The sequence below is a fragment of the Staurois parvus genome, unplaced genomic scaffold (assembly GCF_062004578.1).
Source record: "Staurois parvus isolate SC_StPar_1 unplaced genomic scaffold, SC_StPar_1.0 ptg001477l, whole genome shotgun sequence".
Classification (NCBI taxonomy): domain Eukaryota; kingdom Metazoa; phylum Chordata; class Amphibia; order Anura; family Ranidae; genus Staurois; species Staurois parvus.
Genome location: NW_028319273.1, coordinates 668,529 through 687,126, shown reverse-complemented (window position 1 = coordinate 687,126; position 18,598 = coordinate 668,529). Strand labels below are relative to the sequence as shown.

The following is an 18,598-nucleotide window of genomic DNA, read 5'->3' as shown; positions in this document are numbered from 1 at the left end:
GTCTGAACACCCCCCCCATTTGGTCTGAACACCCCCCCATTTGGTCTGAACACCCCCCCATTTGGTCTGAACACCCCCCATTTTGTCTGAACACCCCCCCATTTCGTCTGAACACCCCCCCCTATTTGGTCTGAACACCCCACCATTTGGTCTCAACACCCACCCCCATTTGGTCTGAACACCCCCCGAATTTGGTCTGAATACCCACCCCCCATTTGGTCTGAACCCCCCCATTTGGTCTGAATCCCCCCCATTTGGTCTGAACACCCCCTCCATTTGGTCTGAACACCCCCTCCATTTGGTCTGAACACCCCCCATTTGGTCTGAACACCCACCCCCCATTTGGTCTGAACACCCACCCCCCATTTGGTCTGAACATCCCCCCATTTGGTCTGAACACCCACCCCCCATTTGGTCTGAACCCCCTCCATTTGGTCTGAACCCCCTCCATTTGGTCTGAACACCTCCCCATTTGGTCTGAACACCCCCCCCCCCCATTTGGTCTGAAAACCTCCCCATTTGGTCTGAACACCCCCCCCATTTGGTCTGAACACCCCCCCCCATTTCGTCTGAACACCCCCCATTTTGTCTGAACACCCCCACCCCATTTCGTCTGAACACCCCTCATTTTGTCTGAACACCCCCCCATTTGGTCTGAACCCCCCCCATTTGGTCTCAACACCGCCCCCATTTGGTCTGAACACCCACCCCCCATTTGGTCTGAACCCCCTCCATTTGGTCTGAACACCCCCCCCCCATTTGGTCTGAAAACCTCCCCATTTGGTCTGAACACCCCCCCCATTTGGTCTGAACACCCCCCCCATTTCGTCTGAACACCCCCCATTTTGTCTGAACACCCCCCCATTTGGTCTGAACACCCCCCCATTTTAAACTATAAAAGCTTTTACATTTTGCCTATGGACAATTTGGAGTACTATCATTTTTTTGTGATTTCGCGGGCCTGCTCAATTCTAAGCCTTGACATACTTGGTATCTACTTACTCGATGCAACTCTTATACTTTACAAAAAAAAATAAAATTGGACATTATATTATGTTTGTTTGCACTAAAACTCATTTTATTGTATTTTTTTCTGACAATATATATTTCTCTTTCGTAGCACTACCCCCTTAGGAGTTGCTGATGTTTTGGGTCCTGCACAGCCAGGAAACACACATTTCCACAACGACTTGATTCCATGAGTCAGCAATCAGTCCTTGAACTTGTTTTTGATATTTTATTAGGGGGGGTATCAATTTAGAAAATTGGGGAAAGGGGTATATGGGATGCCCAATGGAACCGATGAACTGAGGACAACTTCCTGGAACTATTCACAAGCAGGGGCGGACTGACAACTCATGGATCCCCCGGGCAATAGGGGATCATGGGGCCCCTGTGTTCTTGCCCAAACTCAAAAAAGCCTATGAAAAAGGTACCAGGGGCATCTCGTGGGGCCCCCTACTGACCCCAGGCCTTCTGGCAGTGCCCAAGTTTCCAAATGGTCAGTCTGCCCCTGTTCACAAGTCTACTGCAACACAGTCTCTGTTGGAGAGCTAGCCAGCGTCTCCTAGTCTACATCTCCAGACCCCAAATATTCCTCGACCTGGCTGCCTGAAGGAAATCCCTGGCAGCGGATCCAGTTCTGCCACTTTAAAAGAAAGACAGTCCCAGCAGGTTTTCTAACCTGATTCCCCACCAGAGTGCTTCTTCCCCTATCTGGCCCAGGGGGTGTAGGTTTACTCTTTTGTCCCTCTCCAGTGCTGCTATTAATTTGGTGGTTGCTACCAGGCCTTCTAGCTGGGCTTCTCCTCTTCTGCTCAGGTCCAGATGACTTACAACTCATGGGCCCCCCGGGCAATAGGGGATCATGGGGCCCCTGTGTCCTTGCCCAAACTCAAAAAAGCCTATGAAAAAGGTACCAGGGGCATCTCATGGGGCCCCCTACTGACCCGGGCCCTCGGGCAGTGACGAGTTTCCAAATGGTCAGTCTGCCCCTGGTCCTTTCTTAGGGGCAGGGTTGGGACAAGGGGTGGGCGAAAGGGACGACTGCCCTGGGTGCAATGGATCCTTAAAGCTTGCACATCATGACATGGTGGGGCAGTTTGGCATCCTTGCCCTGGGCTCTGGATGACCTTGTCCCAGCAGAGGGTTGGTGAGGGTGCAAGCTTTCTTCCTGTCCAGCTCCTCCGCCTGTAGATGAGTCCTTCTCCCATCTGGGTCCCCTCCCAGGCTCCTGCACTTCAGCCCACTTCTCCATCTCCCACCCGAACTCTCCTACTGCCTAGCAGGCTCTCTCACTTTTAAGGGTTGTCCTGGCCCCTTGCCAAACCTCCTGTTGGGGATTGGCCAGGATCCCTTAAGAGTACAAGCCAGCCGCTCCTCAGATCCACCCACTGCTTCTAGACCATTCTCCAAAGTTCTAACACAGGGGGAAATTCCAGAGGGGCTGGCCTGCAGAGCCTCTCAGCCCTGACACCAATTTGACACCTCTGACTATTTCTCCTGGGCTTCTATCCAGCTGAAAATTAGATTCTAGCTCCCCTAGCTATCTAGGAAGGTGCTGCACTTTCTTTGCTCCTGTGTTGTTACCCTGTCACAGGGGCTATCAATGATGACTACAAGTGGCTGTTTGATAGTGCACGGTTGTCAGCATCCCAAAACAAGCCCCATGTATTATGTCAGCTTCTGGGTTCACAGCTGTCTTTCTTCGGCTGCTGTAGCTGAGGATGCCGCTAATCAAACACAACATGTGCTTGATTAGCTGCTGTAGAGGGCAGACCCCTGATGTCTCCATAAAAAGACATCATACCTGGGCCTGGGGTTACACACTATGGGAGTCTATGCACCACACGCCTGATGCTCTAGCCGTGGTTGCAATGCTCTGCAGACTTTAATGCAAAACTTTAACTACTTGCCAACCGCGCTATAGCCGAATGACGGCTACAGCATGGTTGTCCAGTCCTGGGAGGGCGTTATATGACGTCCTCCCAGAATGTGCCCTCCCGCGCGCCCCCCGGGGGTGTGCACCCGGCAATCTCTGTGATCGCTGTGTCCGATGGACACATTTGATCACGTGATGTGGTGACAGGCCAATCACAGCAGCCTTTTACCACATGATCAGCTGCAGATCACCGGTAAATGCAGTTGCCGGTTATTGGCTGCACTTTCCTCACGCTTTCACAGCGTAAGGAGAGTACTGCCGATAACCGGCAATTGTCAGAACAGGGATCGGTACCGATCATCAGGGCACTGATGATCAGTGCTCTGATGATTGGTGCCCAGCAGTGCCGCCCACCAGTTCCACCCACCTGTGCTCAGTAGTGCCACCCACCTGTGCCCATCAGTGCCTAGTAGTGCCACCCACCTGTTCCCAGCAGTGCCCCCCATCAGTGCCACCCATCAGTGCTGCCCAGCAGTGCCGCCAGTCAGTGCCCAGCAGTGCCGCCAGTCAGTGCTGTCATTTCCACCCATCAATGCCCATCAGTGCTGCCCATCAGTGCCGCCTATCAGTGCCCATCATTGTTGCATATCACTGCAGCATCATCAGTGCCAGCTCATCAGTGCTGCCTATCCATGGCACCTCATCAGTGCTGCCTATCAGTGCCCATCAGTGCTGCCTATCAGTGCCCATCAGTGTTGCCTATCCATGCCACCTCATCAGTGCTGCCTATCAGTGCCCATCAGTGCTGCCTATCAGTGCAGCCTCATCAACGCACATCAGTGAAGGAGAAAAATTACCTGTTTGCAAAATTTTATAATAGAAACAATTAAATACTTTTTTTTTCAAAATTTGTTCTCTTTTTTTGTTTATAGAGCAAAAAAATAAAACACCCAGCGGCGATTAAATACCACCAAAAGAAAGCTCTGTTTGTGTGAAAAACATTATAAAAATTTCATATGGGTGCAGTGTTGCATGACCGTGCAATCGTCATTCAAAGTGCGACAGCGCTGAAAGCTGAAAATTGGCCTGGGCAGGAAGGGGGTGCGAGTGCCCGGCAGGCAAGGGGTTAATAAACACACATTGTTTTATATCTTATTAATGTGGATGCATTTATTATCTTTTTTTTTTAAAAAGCCGGACTATCCCTTTAAAAGTGGTGATATCGAACAGGTTCAGCGGTCCCCCGTACTATTTTTGACCCAGGAACATTCTTTCTGCTCTTTATTTAGGGTCATTCTCAGGGACAAGGTGACCGTCAGCTGTGACATTCCTGAGGATTCCTGGCTTTCCGTAAAAATGGAAATCAGGCGGCTGATAATCTGCAAGAATAATGAGCCGCCGCAGTTGTCGCCCGCTATATGGGGAGTCGTCTTTAATTAGACCCTGACAGTACCTCCGAGAATGTTGGAGCAAGACAGTCCCCGGCACCCAGAAATGGGCAAAGTTCTTGTTTTTAAAGCAGACCTTCGCCCAATAAAGCGACTTTTAATTACCTGGCTCCTCCCACCTCCACTTTCCATAATAAGATATTTTTTTCGCACTTTTTGTGTAGCACAAGCGCAACACTTCCTGTTTTATCACCTAGGCGGGGTGATGTTGCGCATATGCGCGGATGTGCCACAGGGCTTCATTATCTGTCAGAGATCTGCGGCACATCTGTGCACACAGGGTTTTCCCACGCATAGTATTGCTGCACATCTGTGCACACAGGGTATTCCCACACATAGTATTGCGGCACATCTGTGCACACAGGGTATTCCCACACATAGTATTGCGGCACATCTGTGCACACAGGGTATTCCCATGCGTAGTATTGCTGCACATCTGTGTACACAGGGTATTCCCACACATAGTATTGCGGCACATCTGTGCACACGGGTATTCCCACGCATAGTATTGCGGCACATCTGTGCACACGGGTATTCCCACGCATAGTATTGCTGCACATCTGTGCACACAGGGGTTTTCCCACGCATAGTATTGCTGCACATCTGTGCACACAGGGGTTTTCCCACGCATAGTATTGCTGCACATCTGTGCACACGGGTATTCCCACGCATAGTATTGCGGCACATCTGTGCACACAGGGTTTTCCCACGCATTGTATTGCTGCACATCTGTGCACACAGGGTATTCCCACACATAGTATTGCGGCACATCTGTGCACACAGGGGTTTTCCCACGCATAGTATTGCTGCACATCTGTGCACACAGGGGTTTCCCCACGCATAGTATTGCTGCACATCTGTGCACACGGGTATTCCCACGCATAGTATTACTGCACATCTGTGCACACGGGTATTCCCACGCATAGTATTGCGGCACATCTGTGTACACGGGGGTTTCCCCACGCGTAGTATTGCGGCACATCTGTGTACACACGGGTTTTCCCCACGCGTAGTATTGCGGCACATCTGTGCATACAGGGGTTTTCATACCAGCATACCATACCTGATCACAGCCATACCCCATACCAGCATCCTGATCACCGCCATACCAGCATCCTGATCACCGCCATACCCAATACCAGCCTCCTGATTACTGCCATACCCTATACCAGCACCCTGATCACCACCATACCCCATACCATCCTCCTGATCACCGCCATACCCCATACCATCCTCCTGATCACCGCCATACCCCATACCATCCTCCTGATCACCGCCATACCCCATACCAGCCTCCTGATCACCGCCATACCCAATACCAGCGTCCTGATTACTGCCATACCCCATACCAGCACCCTGATCACCACCATACCCCATACCAGCACCCTGATCACCACCATACCCCATACCAGCATCCTGATCACCGCCATATCCCATACCAGCATTCTGATCACCGCCATATCCCATACCAGCATCCTGATTACCGCCATACACCATACCAGCGTTCTGATCACCCCATACCCCATACCAGCGTCCTGATTACCGCCATACACCATACCAGCGTTCTGATCACCACCATACCCCATACCAGTGTCCTGATCACCACCATACCCCATACCAAGGACCCAATCACCACCATACCCCATACCAGTGTCCTGATCACCACCATACCCCAGACCAGCGTCCTGATCACCACCATACCCCAGACCAGCGTCCTGATCACCACCATACCCCATACCAACGACCCGATCACCACCATACCCCATACCAGTGTCCTAATCACCATCATACCCCATACCAGCATGCTGTTCACCACCATACCCCATACCAGCGTCCTGATCACCACCATACCCCACACCAGCATCCTGATCACCGCCCTACCCCATACCAGAGTCCTGATCACCACCATACCCCATACCAGCGTTCTGATCTCTGCCATACCCCATACCAGCGTCCTGATCACCGCCATACCCCATACCAGTGTCCTGATCACCGCCATACCCCATACCAGCATCCTGATCACCACCATACCCCATACCAGTGTCCTGATCACCGCCATACCCCATACCAGCATCCTGATCACCGCCATACCCCATACCTGCGTCCTGATCACCACCATACCCCATACCAGCGTTCTGATCACCACCATACCCCATACCAGCGTCCTGATCACCACCATACCCCATACCAGCGTCCTGATCACTGCCATAGGTCATACCAGCATCTGGCATTTTTGGGATCGCAACTAATCAATTTTCAAATATATATATCCCCTAGTTTGTAGACTATAGCTTTCGCACAAACTAAATAATATAAACTCTTTTGGGTTATTTATATCGCAAAATGTAGCAGAATACAGTTTGGCTTAATTTTATTAAGAAAAATGATCTATTTGCAAAATTTTATAACAAAAGGTACGCAAAAAATTATTTTTTTCCAAAATGTTTCATTAAATAGCAAAAATTTAAAAAAGCCATTGTTGATCAAATATCACCAAAAGAAAGCTAGTGCTGAAATCTGAAAATTGGCCTGGCCACATGGAATAAAAGCATATTTAAAAAATATTCTTCACAAATATATTGACATATATTTGAAATACTACAATTTTGACCGTATACAATATATTTTTAAAAAAATACCCCATACCAGAGTCCTGATCACCCCCATACCCCATACCAGAGTCCTGATCACCACCATACCCCATACCAGCGTCCTGATCACCGCCATACCCCATACCAGCGTCCTGATCACCGCCATACCCCATACCAGCGTCCTGATTACTGCCATACCCCACACCAGCATCCTGATCACCGTCCTACCCCATACCAGAGTCCTGATCACCGCCATACCCCATACCAGCGTTCTGATCTCTGCCATACCCCATACCAGCATCCTGATCACCGCCATATCCCATACCAGCGTTCTGATCACCGCCATACCCCATACCAGCGTTCTGATCTCTGCCATACCCCATACCAGCGTCCTGATCACCGCCATACCCCATACCAGCGTTCTGATCTCTGCCATACCCCATACCAGCGTCCTGATCACCGCCATACCCCATACCAGCATCCTGATCACCGCCATACCCCATACCAGCATCCTGATCACCGCCATACCCCATACCAGCGTCCTGATCACCGCCATACACCATACCAGCATCCTGATTACCGCCATACACCATACCAGCGTTCTGATCGTCGCCATACACCATACCAGTGTCCTGATCACCGCCATACACCATACCAGCATCCTGATTACCGCCATACACCATACCAGTGTCCTGATCACTGCCATATCCCATACCAGCGTTCTGATCACAGCCATACACCATATAAGCGTCCTGATTACCGCCATACACCATACCAGTGTCCTGATCACCACCATACCCCATACCAACGACCCAATCACCACCATACCCCATACCAACGACCTAATCACCATCATACCCCATACCAGCATCCTGATCACCACCATAGGTCATACCAGCGTCCTGATCACCTCCATACCCCATACCAGCATCCTGATCACCTCCATACCCCATACCTGCGTCCTGATCACCTCCATACCCCATACCAGCATCCTGATCACCTCCATACCCCATACCAGAGTCCTGATCACCTCCATACCCCATACCAGAGTCCTGATCACTGCCATAGGTCATACCAACGACCTAATCACCATCATACCCCATACCAGCATCCTGATCACTGCCATACCCCATACCAGAGTCCTGATCACTGCCATAGGTCATACCAACGACCTAATCACCATCATACCCCATACCAGCATCCTGATCACTGCCATACCCCATACCAGCGTCCTGATCACCACCATACCCCATACCAGCGTCCTGATCACTGCCATAGGTCATACCAGCATCTGGCATTTTTGGGATCTCAACTGATCAATTTTCAAATATATATATCCCCTAGTTTGTAGACTATAGCTTTCGCACAAACTAAATAATATAAACTCTTTTGGGTTATTTTTATCGCAAAATGTAGCAGAATACAGTTTGGCTTAATTTTATTAAGAAAAATGATCTATTTGCTAAATTTTATAACAAAAGGTACGCAAAAAAGTATTTTTTTCCAAAATGTTTCATTAAATAGCAAAAATTAAAAAAAGCCATTGTTGATCAAATATCACCAAAAGAAAGCTAGTGCTGAAATCTGAAAATTGGCCTGGCCACATGGAATAAAAACATATTTAAAAAATATTCTTCACAAATATATTGACATATATTTGAAATACTACAATTTTGACCGTATACAATATATTTTTAAAAAAATAACCGTCCACAATCAAAGATGGCCGCCGGACGGTCAGTCCTGACAGCTTGTTTTATCCTATGATACTATTGATGCATCGGTTATACTTATACCCCTGAATAAATTTATACTTACCTTACTACACTATGGGCATGTCCTTGTCTTAACTCCCTGGTGGAGTATTACATTTCAGACCCTCGATAAAAGACAAAGATCCATCCCAGTACCCAGAGAGGGAATCTCCTGCATATCCAGGGAGCAGCACCCACCCTTAAGGGGAGCTCTGGCTGTCTTGGATCACCATTAAAGCCCCAGGATCCTTTGATGTACCACATACCCTTCAGAGGGAAGTCACCCCATCACCTGGCTTATCCTGAGGACATCTGGATATATGTTTACAGGCACATTTAATTTGCGCGTCTGGTGAGTGCGCAATTCTTCCACAACTATCAACTATTCCACAAGCACCGGCCTACCAGGGAAACAGGCACCTTAAGAGCACTAAAGTCACCTTTGAACTGTTTATCATATATTTATTGCTGCACCATTAATGAACTGTTTTATTGAGGTTTTTTCTTGGTTACCTTTGTGCATTGCTGCTTCCACGTTTTTAGTGCGCTCACATACTCCTACTTTTTATATATATATATCTATATATACACTGTATCTTGAGATGCGTTTTTATTACAAACTATTTGAAAAATATTTTTGTATTTTAATGATTTTTATTAATTTATAAGCATTAAAAAAAAAACCAGGAGCAACAAGACACCCATACAGGGGCTAACTATTGCACATAAAAAAATAAAGAAAAAGCAGTGCTCCAACAATGAAAAATATTTTTAAAAATACATTTTCAAATATACTGCACGTCTTTAAACATACATGTAATCAACATTTTAGGAATGCATTTACAAATATATACAAAAATATGTTAAAATTACTTTTTTATATGTTAAAAAAAAATCTGAAGAATATATTTAAAAAAAAAATACTGTATTTTTCGCTCCATAAGACGCACTTTTTTCCCCCCAAAATAGGGGGGGAAATGTCAGTGCGTCTTATGGAGTGAATATGGAGCGGCCGGTCTGGTATTTCCACCGCCGCCGTGTCAGAATACCGGGCCCGCCGCTCAGCTCTGCAGCGGGACCTTATGGAGATGACTGCTGACCTTTGGGGAGGTGGGGAGCGGGTACCTGAATTTGACAGGTACCCGCTCTTACTTCCGCGGAGTTGTTGTTTGACCTTACCTGTTCCTTTATCCAGCCGCGCGCTGTCTTCCCGGCTTCTGTAGTGTGGGCACTGGGCTTGACAGCCGGGTCCCATGTGCGCATGCGCAAGAAGCGGTGCTTTTTGTGAATGCTAAGGCGGTACCTGGGACACATGACAGATCCCAGAAGCCGCCGGACCAATCACAAAGCGCAAGTGCTTCTCGCTCATGCGCACTGGGCATCCGGCTGTCATGCCGAGCGCCGACACTGCAGAAGCCGGGAAGACAGCGCGCGGCTGGATAGAGGAACAGGTAAGATCTAAGAACAACTCCGCGGAAGTAAGTGCGGGTACCTGTCAAATTCAGGTTCCCACTCCCCCTCCCCCTCCCCAAAGGTCAGCAGTCATCTCCTGTACTGTCCGCAGTCTCTGGTCATCCCTGTGCTGTCCGCAGTCTCTGGTCATCTCTGTGCTGTCCGCAGTCTCTGGTCATCCCTGTGCTGTCCGCAGTCTCTGGTCATCCCTGTGCTGTCCGCAGTCTCTGGTCATCCCTGTGCTGTCCGCAGTCTCTGGTCATCCCTGTGCTGTCCGCAGTCTCTGGTCATCCCTGTGCTGTCTGCAGTCTCTGGTCATCCCTGTGCTGTCTACAGGCTCTGGTCATCCCTATGCTGTCCGCAGTCTCTGGTCATCTCCTGTACTGTCCACAGTCTCTGGTCATCCCTGTACTGTGTCTGCAGTCTCTGGTCATCCCTGTACTGTCCACAGTCACTGGTCATCTCCTGTACTATGTCTGCAGTCCATTAGTTCAGAATTTTTTTTTCCTTTTTTCTGCCTCTAAAACCTAGGTGCGTCTTATGGTCAGGTGCGTCTTACGGAGCGAAAAATACGGTATATCTTAAAAAATATTTTTCATATATTTTGTAATATATAAAAAAAAGCATTTCAACATGCCGTATATATATATATATATATATATATATATATATATATATATATATTGAAATATATTGAATACAGCCAAAATTGTAGTATTTCACATACTTGTATGTCAATATATTTGGGAAGGATATTTGACATGCTGGTAGGTTAATTGGCTCCTGTCTAAATTGTCCCTAGTGTGTGTATGTATGTGAGTTAGGGACCTTAGATTGTACACCCCTTGAGGGTTAGGGGCTGATGTGAATGTACATCATATATGTAAAGTGCTGCGTAAACTGACGGCGATATATAAGTAACTGTAATAAATATTAATTTCACACATCTATGACTCCAAAACAGTGCAATTTTGATGCAAATTTGGATGGGTGCGACTTGATTGTGACTTGTCCCTCTGCAAAGTCGGACCCACTGTTGCATGTAAAACATTCAGGTGCAACTTTTGAGGGTTAACATTGAAGTCTGTGACAATTAAGTTGCATGAGAGTCGGACCAAAGTAGAGAATTAACTACTTTGAAGTTGCTGCAACTTTAGGTAGCTCAAGTATGAATGGTTATCATGGGAAAACATGGGGTGCAACTTTAGATGGCCAAAGTTGCACGACAAGTCGTACAAGTGTGAATGGGGTCTTACTGGTGACCCAACACCATCCACTCTCCATAGTAGACTTCTACAGCGTTGGGTGATGGTGACCTCTAGTGGTAGAAGGCTGGGAGTGATGATGTGATTTTTTCGTGACCACAGCTGGAGAATGAACTGTTTATGGAAAATAAGTCAGAGCACCATAAATATCTGTTCGCGGTTTATCTGAAATGTATACAGGTTTATTTATAAGTTGGAGCAAATATACACCTACATCTGCATTCCTGGCTTGTGAAAAGTGTCAACAGAGCCCTAAATTTCAGATTCCTGAACGGTACGCCATAGGAATGGAAGTCTTAAAGCGATAGTTACCTCTTATTATTAACTTGTAGCTACAGGTGAGCCTATACCAGGGGCGGACTGACAACTCATGGGGCCCCCGGGCATTAGGGGATCATGGGGCCCCTGTGTCCTTGCCCAAACTCAAAAAAGCCTATGAAAAAGGTACCAGGGGCATCTCATGGGGCCCCCTACTGACCCTGGGCCCTCGGGCAGTGCCCGAGTTTCCAAATGGTCAGTCCGCCCCTGATGTGGGCACAACTTCTGCCGGTCCTGTATTGATCATGTGCTGGATAAACAGGAGGTGACTGGAGTCTATTCCTGTCCAGACTGCAGGGAAAAAATTCCGGATTGTTCTGCTCTGTACAGAAACATAACCCTCAATAACATAGCCGAGCATTTTTTATCTGTTTTTCAAGCTCGGGAAGGATCTTATGCACTTATTGTGACTTTAGTGTTCTTGCTGTGAAGACCTGTCTGCTGTGTGAAGCTTCTCTATGCGAAAAACACTTAGAAAGGCACAGCAAGTCAGTGGAACACGTGGTAGTTGATCCTACAGACTGCCTGGAGGACAGAAAATGCTCCAACCACAAAGAGGTCCTCAAGTACTACTGCACTGAGGACTCTACCTGTATCTGCATCACCTGTTACTTGGTTGGGGAACACAAAGGACACAAGGTGGAACCAATTAATGACGCATCTGAGAAGAAAAAGATGGAACTGAGGACCATTCTAGAGGAACTGAACTCAGAGAGAGCAAGCCGAGAGAAAAGTCCAAACCCTTCAGAGACAGAAGGAAAATGTGCAGGAAAAATTGACCGGTGAAAAAGAGAGGATCATCACCCTTTTCAGAGATCTCCGAGAAAAGATGATTGACCTGGAGAAGAGAGTTTTGTCTGAGATTGGCAGACAAGAAAAACAGATATTATTGTCCATCTCTGAGATAATCCAGCAATTTATTGTCCATCTATGAGATGATCCAGCAACTGGAAGTCAAGAAGGATGAGCTGTCTAAGAAGATGTTCTACACTGAAGAACCAAAGATTCACTGGCGGTCCAAAAGGAACAAGAATCGGAAACAAGTGCCCTTCCTAATCCAGAGGAAGTAGAACATCAGGACACTGGGAAGGGCGGTAGCTTTCTCTGTAACGTTGGTGATCTGGATAAATTAATCTCACTAACTCTTCATTCAGGTCTAACTAACATAGTGTCACGCTTGAAGAAGGCAATCCACATAGAAGAAGCTGTTGATATATTGCTGGATATCAACACCATTTCCAATTTTACTCAAATCGAGGATGACCTGAAGATGGCTGTTTATGCAAAAAGTGAGGACCCAGATTCACCGGAGGGATTTGACGATTGTCAGCTTTTGAGCACAAAGATATATATATTAGTGTAGCACTGAAAAGAAAAAAAAAGAAAGGAGAGCACTCCTACATTGGGAAAAATAATAAGTCCTGGTGAAATACTCTGTGATGCATGATGGTAAAACTATCCTTTTCTATGGTTGAACTGGATGGACTTTTGTCTTTTTTCAGCCAGACTAACTATGTAACTATGTATATCCAGGTACCTGGCAAAAGTTTCTTCCCAGAGATTAGTGAGCCTTCCGGATTATTATTAATCCGGATCTTTGTCCTGTTATGAGCTCAGGGATACCATCAGACCCTTATACACCTTCACCACCACCTTCACCGAGCCCCTCTACTTTGCATTCTACATTTGGGATGAGTGGTTTAGAATCAGAAGTTAGGTGCGTTATGATTGTATCAGTATCCATTCGTTGTCAGATTATGCGTTCTACACAGGGGCGGACTGAAAACTCATGGGGCCCCCGGGCAATAGGGGATCATGGGGCCCCTGTGTCCTTGCCCAAACTCAAAAAAGCCTATGAAGAAGGTACCAGGGGCATCTCTTTGGGCCCCTACTTACCCCAGGCCCTCGGGCAGTGCCTGAGTTTCCAAATGGTCAGTCTGCCCCTGGTTCTACATGCAGGTAACGAAAAACAAAACAGAGAAGGTTTCCCAATGGGTAACTGTATCTTTAACAAACTAAGCCTTGCTCTGTTCATAAAGCTCTTAAAAAGACCAACCAAAAAAATAAAAAAAAATTGAGGTAAAAGCATAGAAAAAAACATTATTTAAATACATGCAGTGTTTTTTTTTTAATTCCTTCAATGTTATTTAACCTTTACCCACCGTCTGTACGCATATATGTGGCTTCATGGTGGGTGGGCCTTAACGCCGAGAGGCCACATATACAGTCAGGTCCATAAATATTGGGACATCGACACAATTCTAACATTTTTGGCTCTATACACCACCACAATGGATTTGAAATGAAACGAACAAGATGTGCTTTAACTGCAGACTGTCAGCTTTAATTTGAGGGTATTTACATCCACATCAGGTGAACAGTGTAGGAATTACAACAGTTTGCATATGTGCTTCCCACTTATTAAGGGACCAAAAGTAATGGGACAATTGACTTCTCAGCTGTTTCATGGCCAGGTGTGTGTTATTCCCTCATTATCCCAATTACAATGAGCAGATAAAAGGTCCAGAGTTCATTTCAAGTTTGCTATTTGCATTTGGAATCTGTTGCTGTCAACTCTCAAGATGAGATCCAAAGAGCTGTCACTATCAGTGAAGCAAGCCATCATTAGGCTGAAAAAACAAAACAAACCCATCAGAGAGATAGCAAAAACATTAGGCGTGGCCAAAACAACTGTTTGGAACATTCTTAAAAAGAAGGAGCGCACCGGGGAGCTCAGCAACACCAAAAGACCCGGAAGACCACAGAAAACAACTGTGGTGGATGACCAAAGAATTCTTTCCCTGGTGAAGAAAACACCCTTCACAACAGTTGGCCAGATCAAGAACACTCTCCAGGAGGTAGGTGTATGTGTGTCAAAGTCACCAATCAAGAGAAGACTTCACCAGAGTGAATACAGAGGGTTCACCACAAGATGGAAACCATTGGTGAGCCTCAAAAACAGGAAGGCCAGATTAGAGTTTGCCAAACAACATCTAAAAAAGCCTTCACAGTTCTGGAACAACATCCTATGGACAGATGAGACCGAAATCAACTTGCACCAGAGTGATGGGAAGAGAAGAGTATGGAGAAGGAACTGCTCATGATCCTAAGCATACCACCTCATCAGTGAAGCATGGTGGTGGTAGTGTCATGGCGTGGGCATGTATGGCTGCCAATGGAACTGCTTCTCTTGTATGATGTGACTGCTGACAGAAGCAGCCGGATGAATTCTGAAGTGTTTCGGGAATATTATCTGCTCATATTCAGCCAAATGCTTCAGAACTCATTGGACGCCATTTCACAGTGCAGATGGACAATGACCCAAAGCATACTGCAAAAGCAACCAAAGAGTTTTTTAAGGAAAGAAGTGGAATATTATGCAATGGCCAAGTCAATCACCTGACCTGAATCCGATTGAGCATGCATTTCACTTGCTGAAGACAAAACTGAAGGGAAAATGCCCCAAGAACAAGCAGGAACTGAAGACAGTTGCAGTAGAGGCCTGGCAGAGCATCACCAGGGATGAAACCCAGCGTCTGGTGATGTCTATGCGTTCCACACTTCAGGCTGTAATTGACTGCAAAGGATTTGCAACCAAGTATTAAAAAGTGAACGTTTGATTTATGATTATTATTCTGTCCCATTACTTTTGGTCCCTTAACAAGTGGGAGGCACATATGCAAACTGTTGTAATTCCTACACCGTTCACCTGATCTGGTTGTAAATACCCTCAAATTAAATCTGACAGTCTGCAGTTAAAGCACATCTTGTTCGTTTCATTTCAAATCCATTGTGGTGGTGTATAGAGCCAAAAATGTTATAATTGTGTCGATGTCCCAATATTTATGGACCTGACTGTATGCGTACTGAAATGTAAACAATGGTGTGCGGAGAGCGCTCCCACTGCAGTTAACGGCAGGTAACGGAAAGCTCCCGATCGCTACTTGCGATCTGGAGCTTTTCGATCATATGAGCGCCGTGACAGCCAATCACAGAGGCTCTGAGGAAGAAGCGACTGCTCCTCGAAACGCGTCAGCCACAAGAGGGTCCTCACAAGATTGGGAGCTGATCCTGTGTATTGGAGCTTTGTATCTGACATGCCTTTGTTACTGCAGTGTTTCTGAGTATATTTTAACCTTGGATTTGTCAAAGCTATCATCCTAGGTCAGGGGTGGGGAAAGTGCGGCTCTCCAGCTGTTGCAGGACTACAAATTCCATCATGCCTCTGCAAGTCATAGGAGTCATGCTCAGGGGTGGACTGATCATTTGGAAACTCGGGAACTGCCCGAGGGCCCGAGGACAGTAGGGGGCCCCATGAGATGCCCCTGGTACCTTTTTCATAGGCTTTTTTGAGTTTGGGCAAGGGCATAGGGGCCCCATGATCCCCTATTGCCCGTGGGCCCCATGAGTTGTCAGTCCGCCCCTGATCATGCTTGTAACTTCCGGTCTTTGCAATGCCTCATGGGAAATGTAGTTCCACAACAGCTGGAGAGCCGCAGTTTGCCCACTCCTGTCCTAGGTAATGCACTAGGATGGTGCGCCCCCTTTTTTTTACAGCTATTGTCTGCGGGTTCCTCCCCCAACCCCTAGAGGGCAGCAAGGCTGTGCCGGTCCTAAACACATGAAGGACCTGATACAGTTTAATGCTAGTATACCACTCTTGAGCTCAGGGGACTGTTTATTTCAGCCAATCACAGCAGTCACATGACCGAAAATGCCTACCTCTTGGCATCTGAAACCTCTTAAAGGGCCAGGAGACGTCGGCGGGGAGGGGTTAATGACTTTTAATGTGCTTTTGAACTTGTCAGCAAATTTGACTAGTCCAAGAAGAGTCAATTTTCTAGCACAGCCCTTTCCTTCCTTACCTCGTCTCTTCTAGGAGTGTCTAAATACTTTCTTTGCTGTCCGCACTTCGCTACCTCTCACCTTCCTACATACACTGTGTTCCAAATTATTCTGCAAATTATATTTTTCTCATTTCCCTCAATAATTGATGTAAATAACAGTCGGCATAATTCTCATGTTATCACCTAAAGAGTACAATTCACATTTTATTGAACAAACCTCCTAATGATAACAGGATTTTTGTTCCAAATTATTCCGCACAGGAAGTTTCAAAACACTTTATAGGTTGTAAAGAACTGGAAATTGTCATTTGTTGTGTTTGCAGCATATTTACTGAAATCAAAAGCTATTTCAATCAAACTTTTAACAACATTTTAACTTATTAAACATTTGAAGCGGTCACGTTACATTGTAACATAGGACCCCTTATCTGATAGCAGATCACAAGTCTTGCATCCATTGAACTTGGGAGTTTTTGGACGGTTTCTGCTTGAATTTGTTTGCAAGATGTCAGAATAGCCTCCCAGAGCTGCTGTTTGGATGTAAACTGCCTCCCACCCTCATAGATCTTTTGCTTGAGGATGCTCCAAAGGTTCTCAATAGGATTGAGGTCAGGGGAGGATGGAGGCCACACCATGACTTTCTCTCCTTTTATCCCCATAACAGCCATTGATGCAGAGGTATTCTTTACAGCATGAGATGGTGCATTGTCATGCATGAAGATGAGTTTATTACGGAAAGCATAGTTCTTCCTTCTGTACCAGGGAAGAAAGTGGTCAGTCATAAACTCCACATACTTTGCAGAGGTCATCTTTACACCTTCGGGGACCCTAAAGGGGCTGACCAGCTCTGTTCCCATGATTCCGGCCCAAAACATGACTCCACCACTGCCTTGCTGACGTCACAGCCTTGTTGGAACAGGGTGGCCATCCACCAACCATCCACTGCTCCATCCATCTGGACCATCCAGGGTTGCACAGCACTCATCAGTGAACAGGACTGTTTGAATTAGTCTTCATGTATTTTTCTGCCCAATGCAGCCATTTCTGCTTGTGAGCATTGGTTAGTGGTGGCCGAATAGAAGGTTTATGCACAGTTGCAAGACTCTGGAGGACTCTACACCTTGATATCCGTGGGACTCCAGAGGCACCAGCAGCTTCAAATATCTGTTTGCTGCTATGTAATGGTATTTTAGCAGCTGCTCTCTTGATCCGATGCATGGATCTGGCAGAAATCTTCCTCAATGTGCCTTTATCTGCACCAACCCGTCTGTGCTCTGAATCAGCCACAAATGTATTCATAATGCGATGATCACGCTTAAGTTTTCGTGAAATATCGAATGTTTTCATACCTCGTCCAAGGCATTGAACTATTTCACTCTTTTTGGCAGCAGAGAGATCCTTTTTCTTCCCCATATTGCTTGAAAATGGCGCTCTGCTTAATAATGTGGAACACCCTCCTTTAGTAGTTTTTCCTTAAATTGGGCTCACCGGCTAATCTAATTATCACAGGTGATTGTTTTCAGTGATCAAAAGAGCCCTGACACACAATGCCATCCGTGAGTTACACTGAAAAACATAATATTTAATCTTTGTGACACTTAAATAAAATTTGCTTAATAATTTGGAACAGGGTGTATACTGAATGGTGAAGTTGTAGGGTTGAAGGGCGAGGCTCCATCTCAGGAGGTGCCCGTTATTTCCGGACACTCAATTCAGCCATGTGAGGGGGTTGTGATCTGTGATGATGGTGAATTCTCGGCCATACAGGTAGGGTTGAAGTTTTTTTAAGGCCCAGACTATGGCCAGACATTCTTTTTCAATGGTGGCATAAGCGACCTTCCTGTCCAGAAGTTTCCAGCTGATGAAGGCAATAGGGTGTTCCTCTCCAGCCTCGTTCACTTGGCTAAGGACGGCCCCCAGGCCGTAGGTGGAAGCATCGGTTTGATCTCATGGAAAGCAGAGTCACAGGCTGGGGTCCAGTTCACCATCCTAGGGCTGTTTTTCCGGGTAAGGTCAGTCAGGGGCTTTGCCACAGTGCTGAA

General features: G+C 46.6%; 1 pseudogene; it reads left to right on the top strand.

The window, feature by feature from the left end:
* Positions 1-11,926: 11,926 nt before the first annotated feature.
* On the top strand, positions 11,927-13,072 carry LOC149435780 (uncharacterized; annotated as a pseudogene).
* The last annotated feature ends 5,526 nt before the right edge of the window (positions 13,073-18,598 follow it).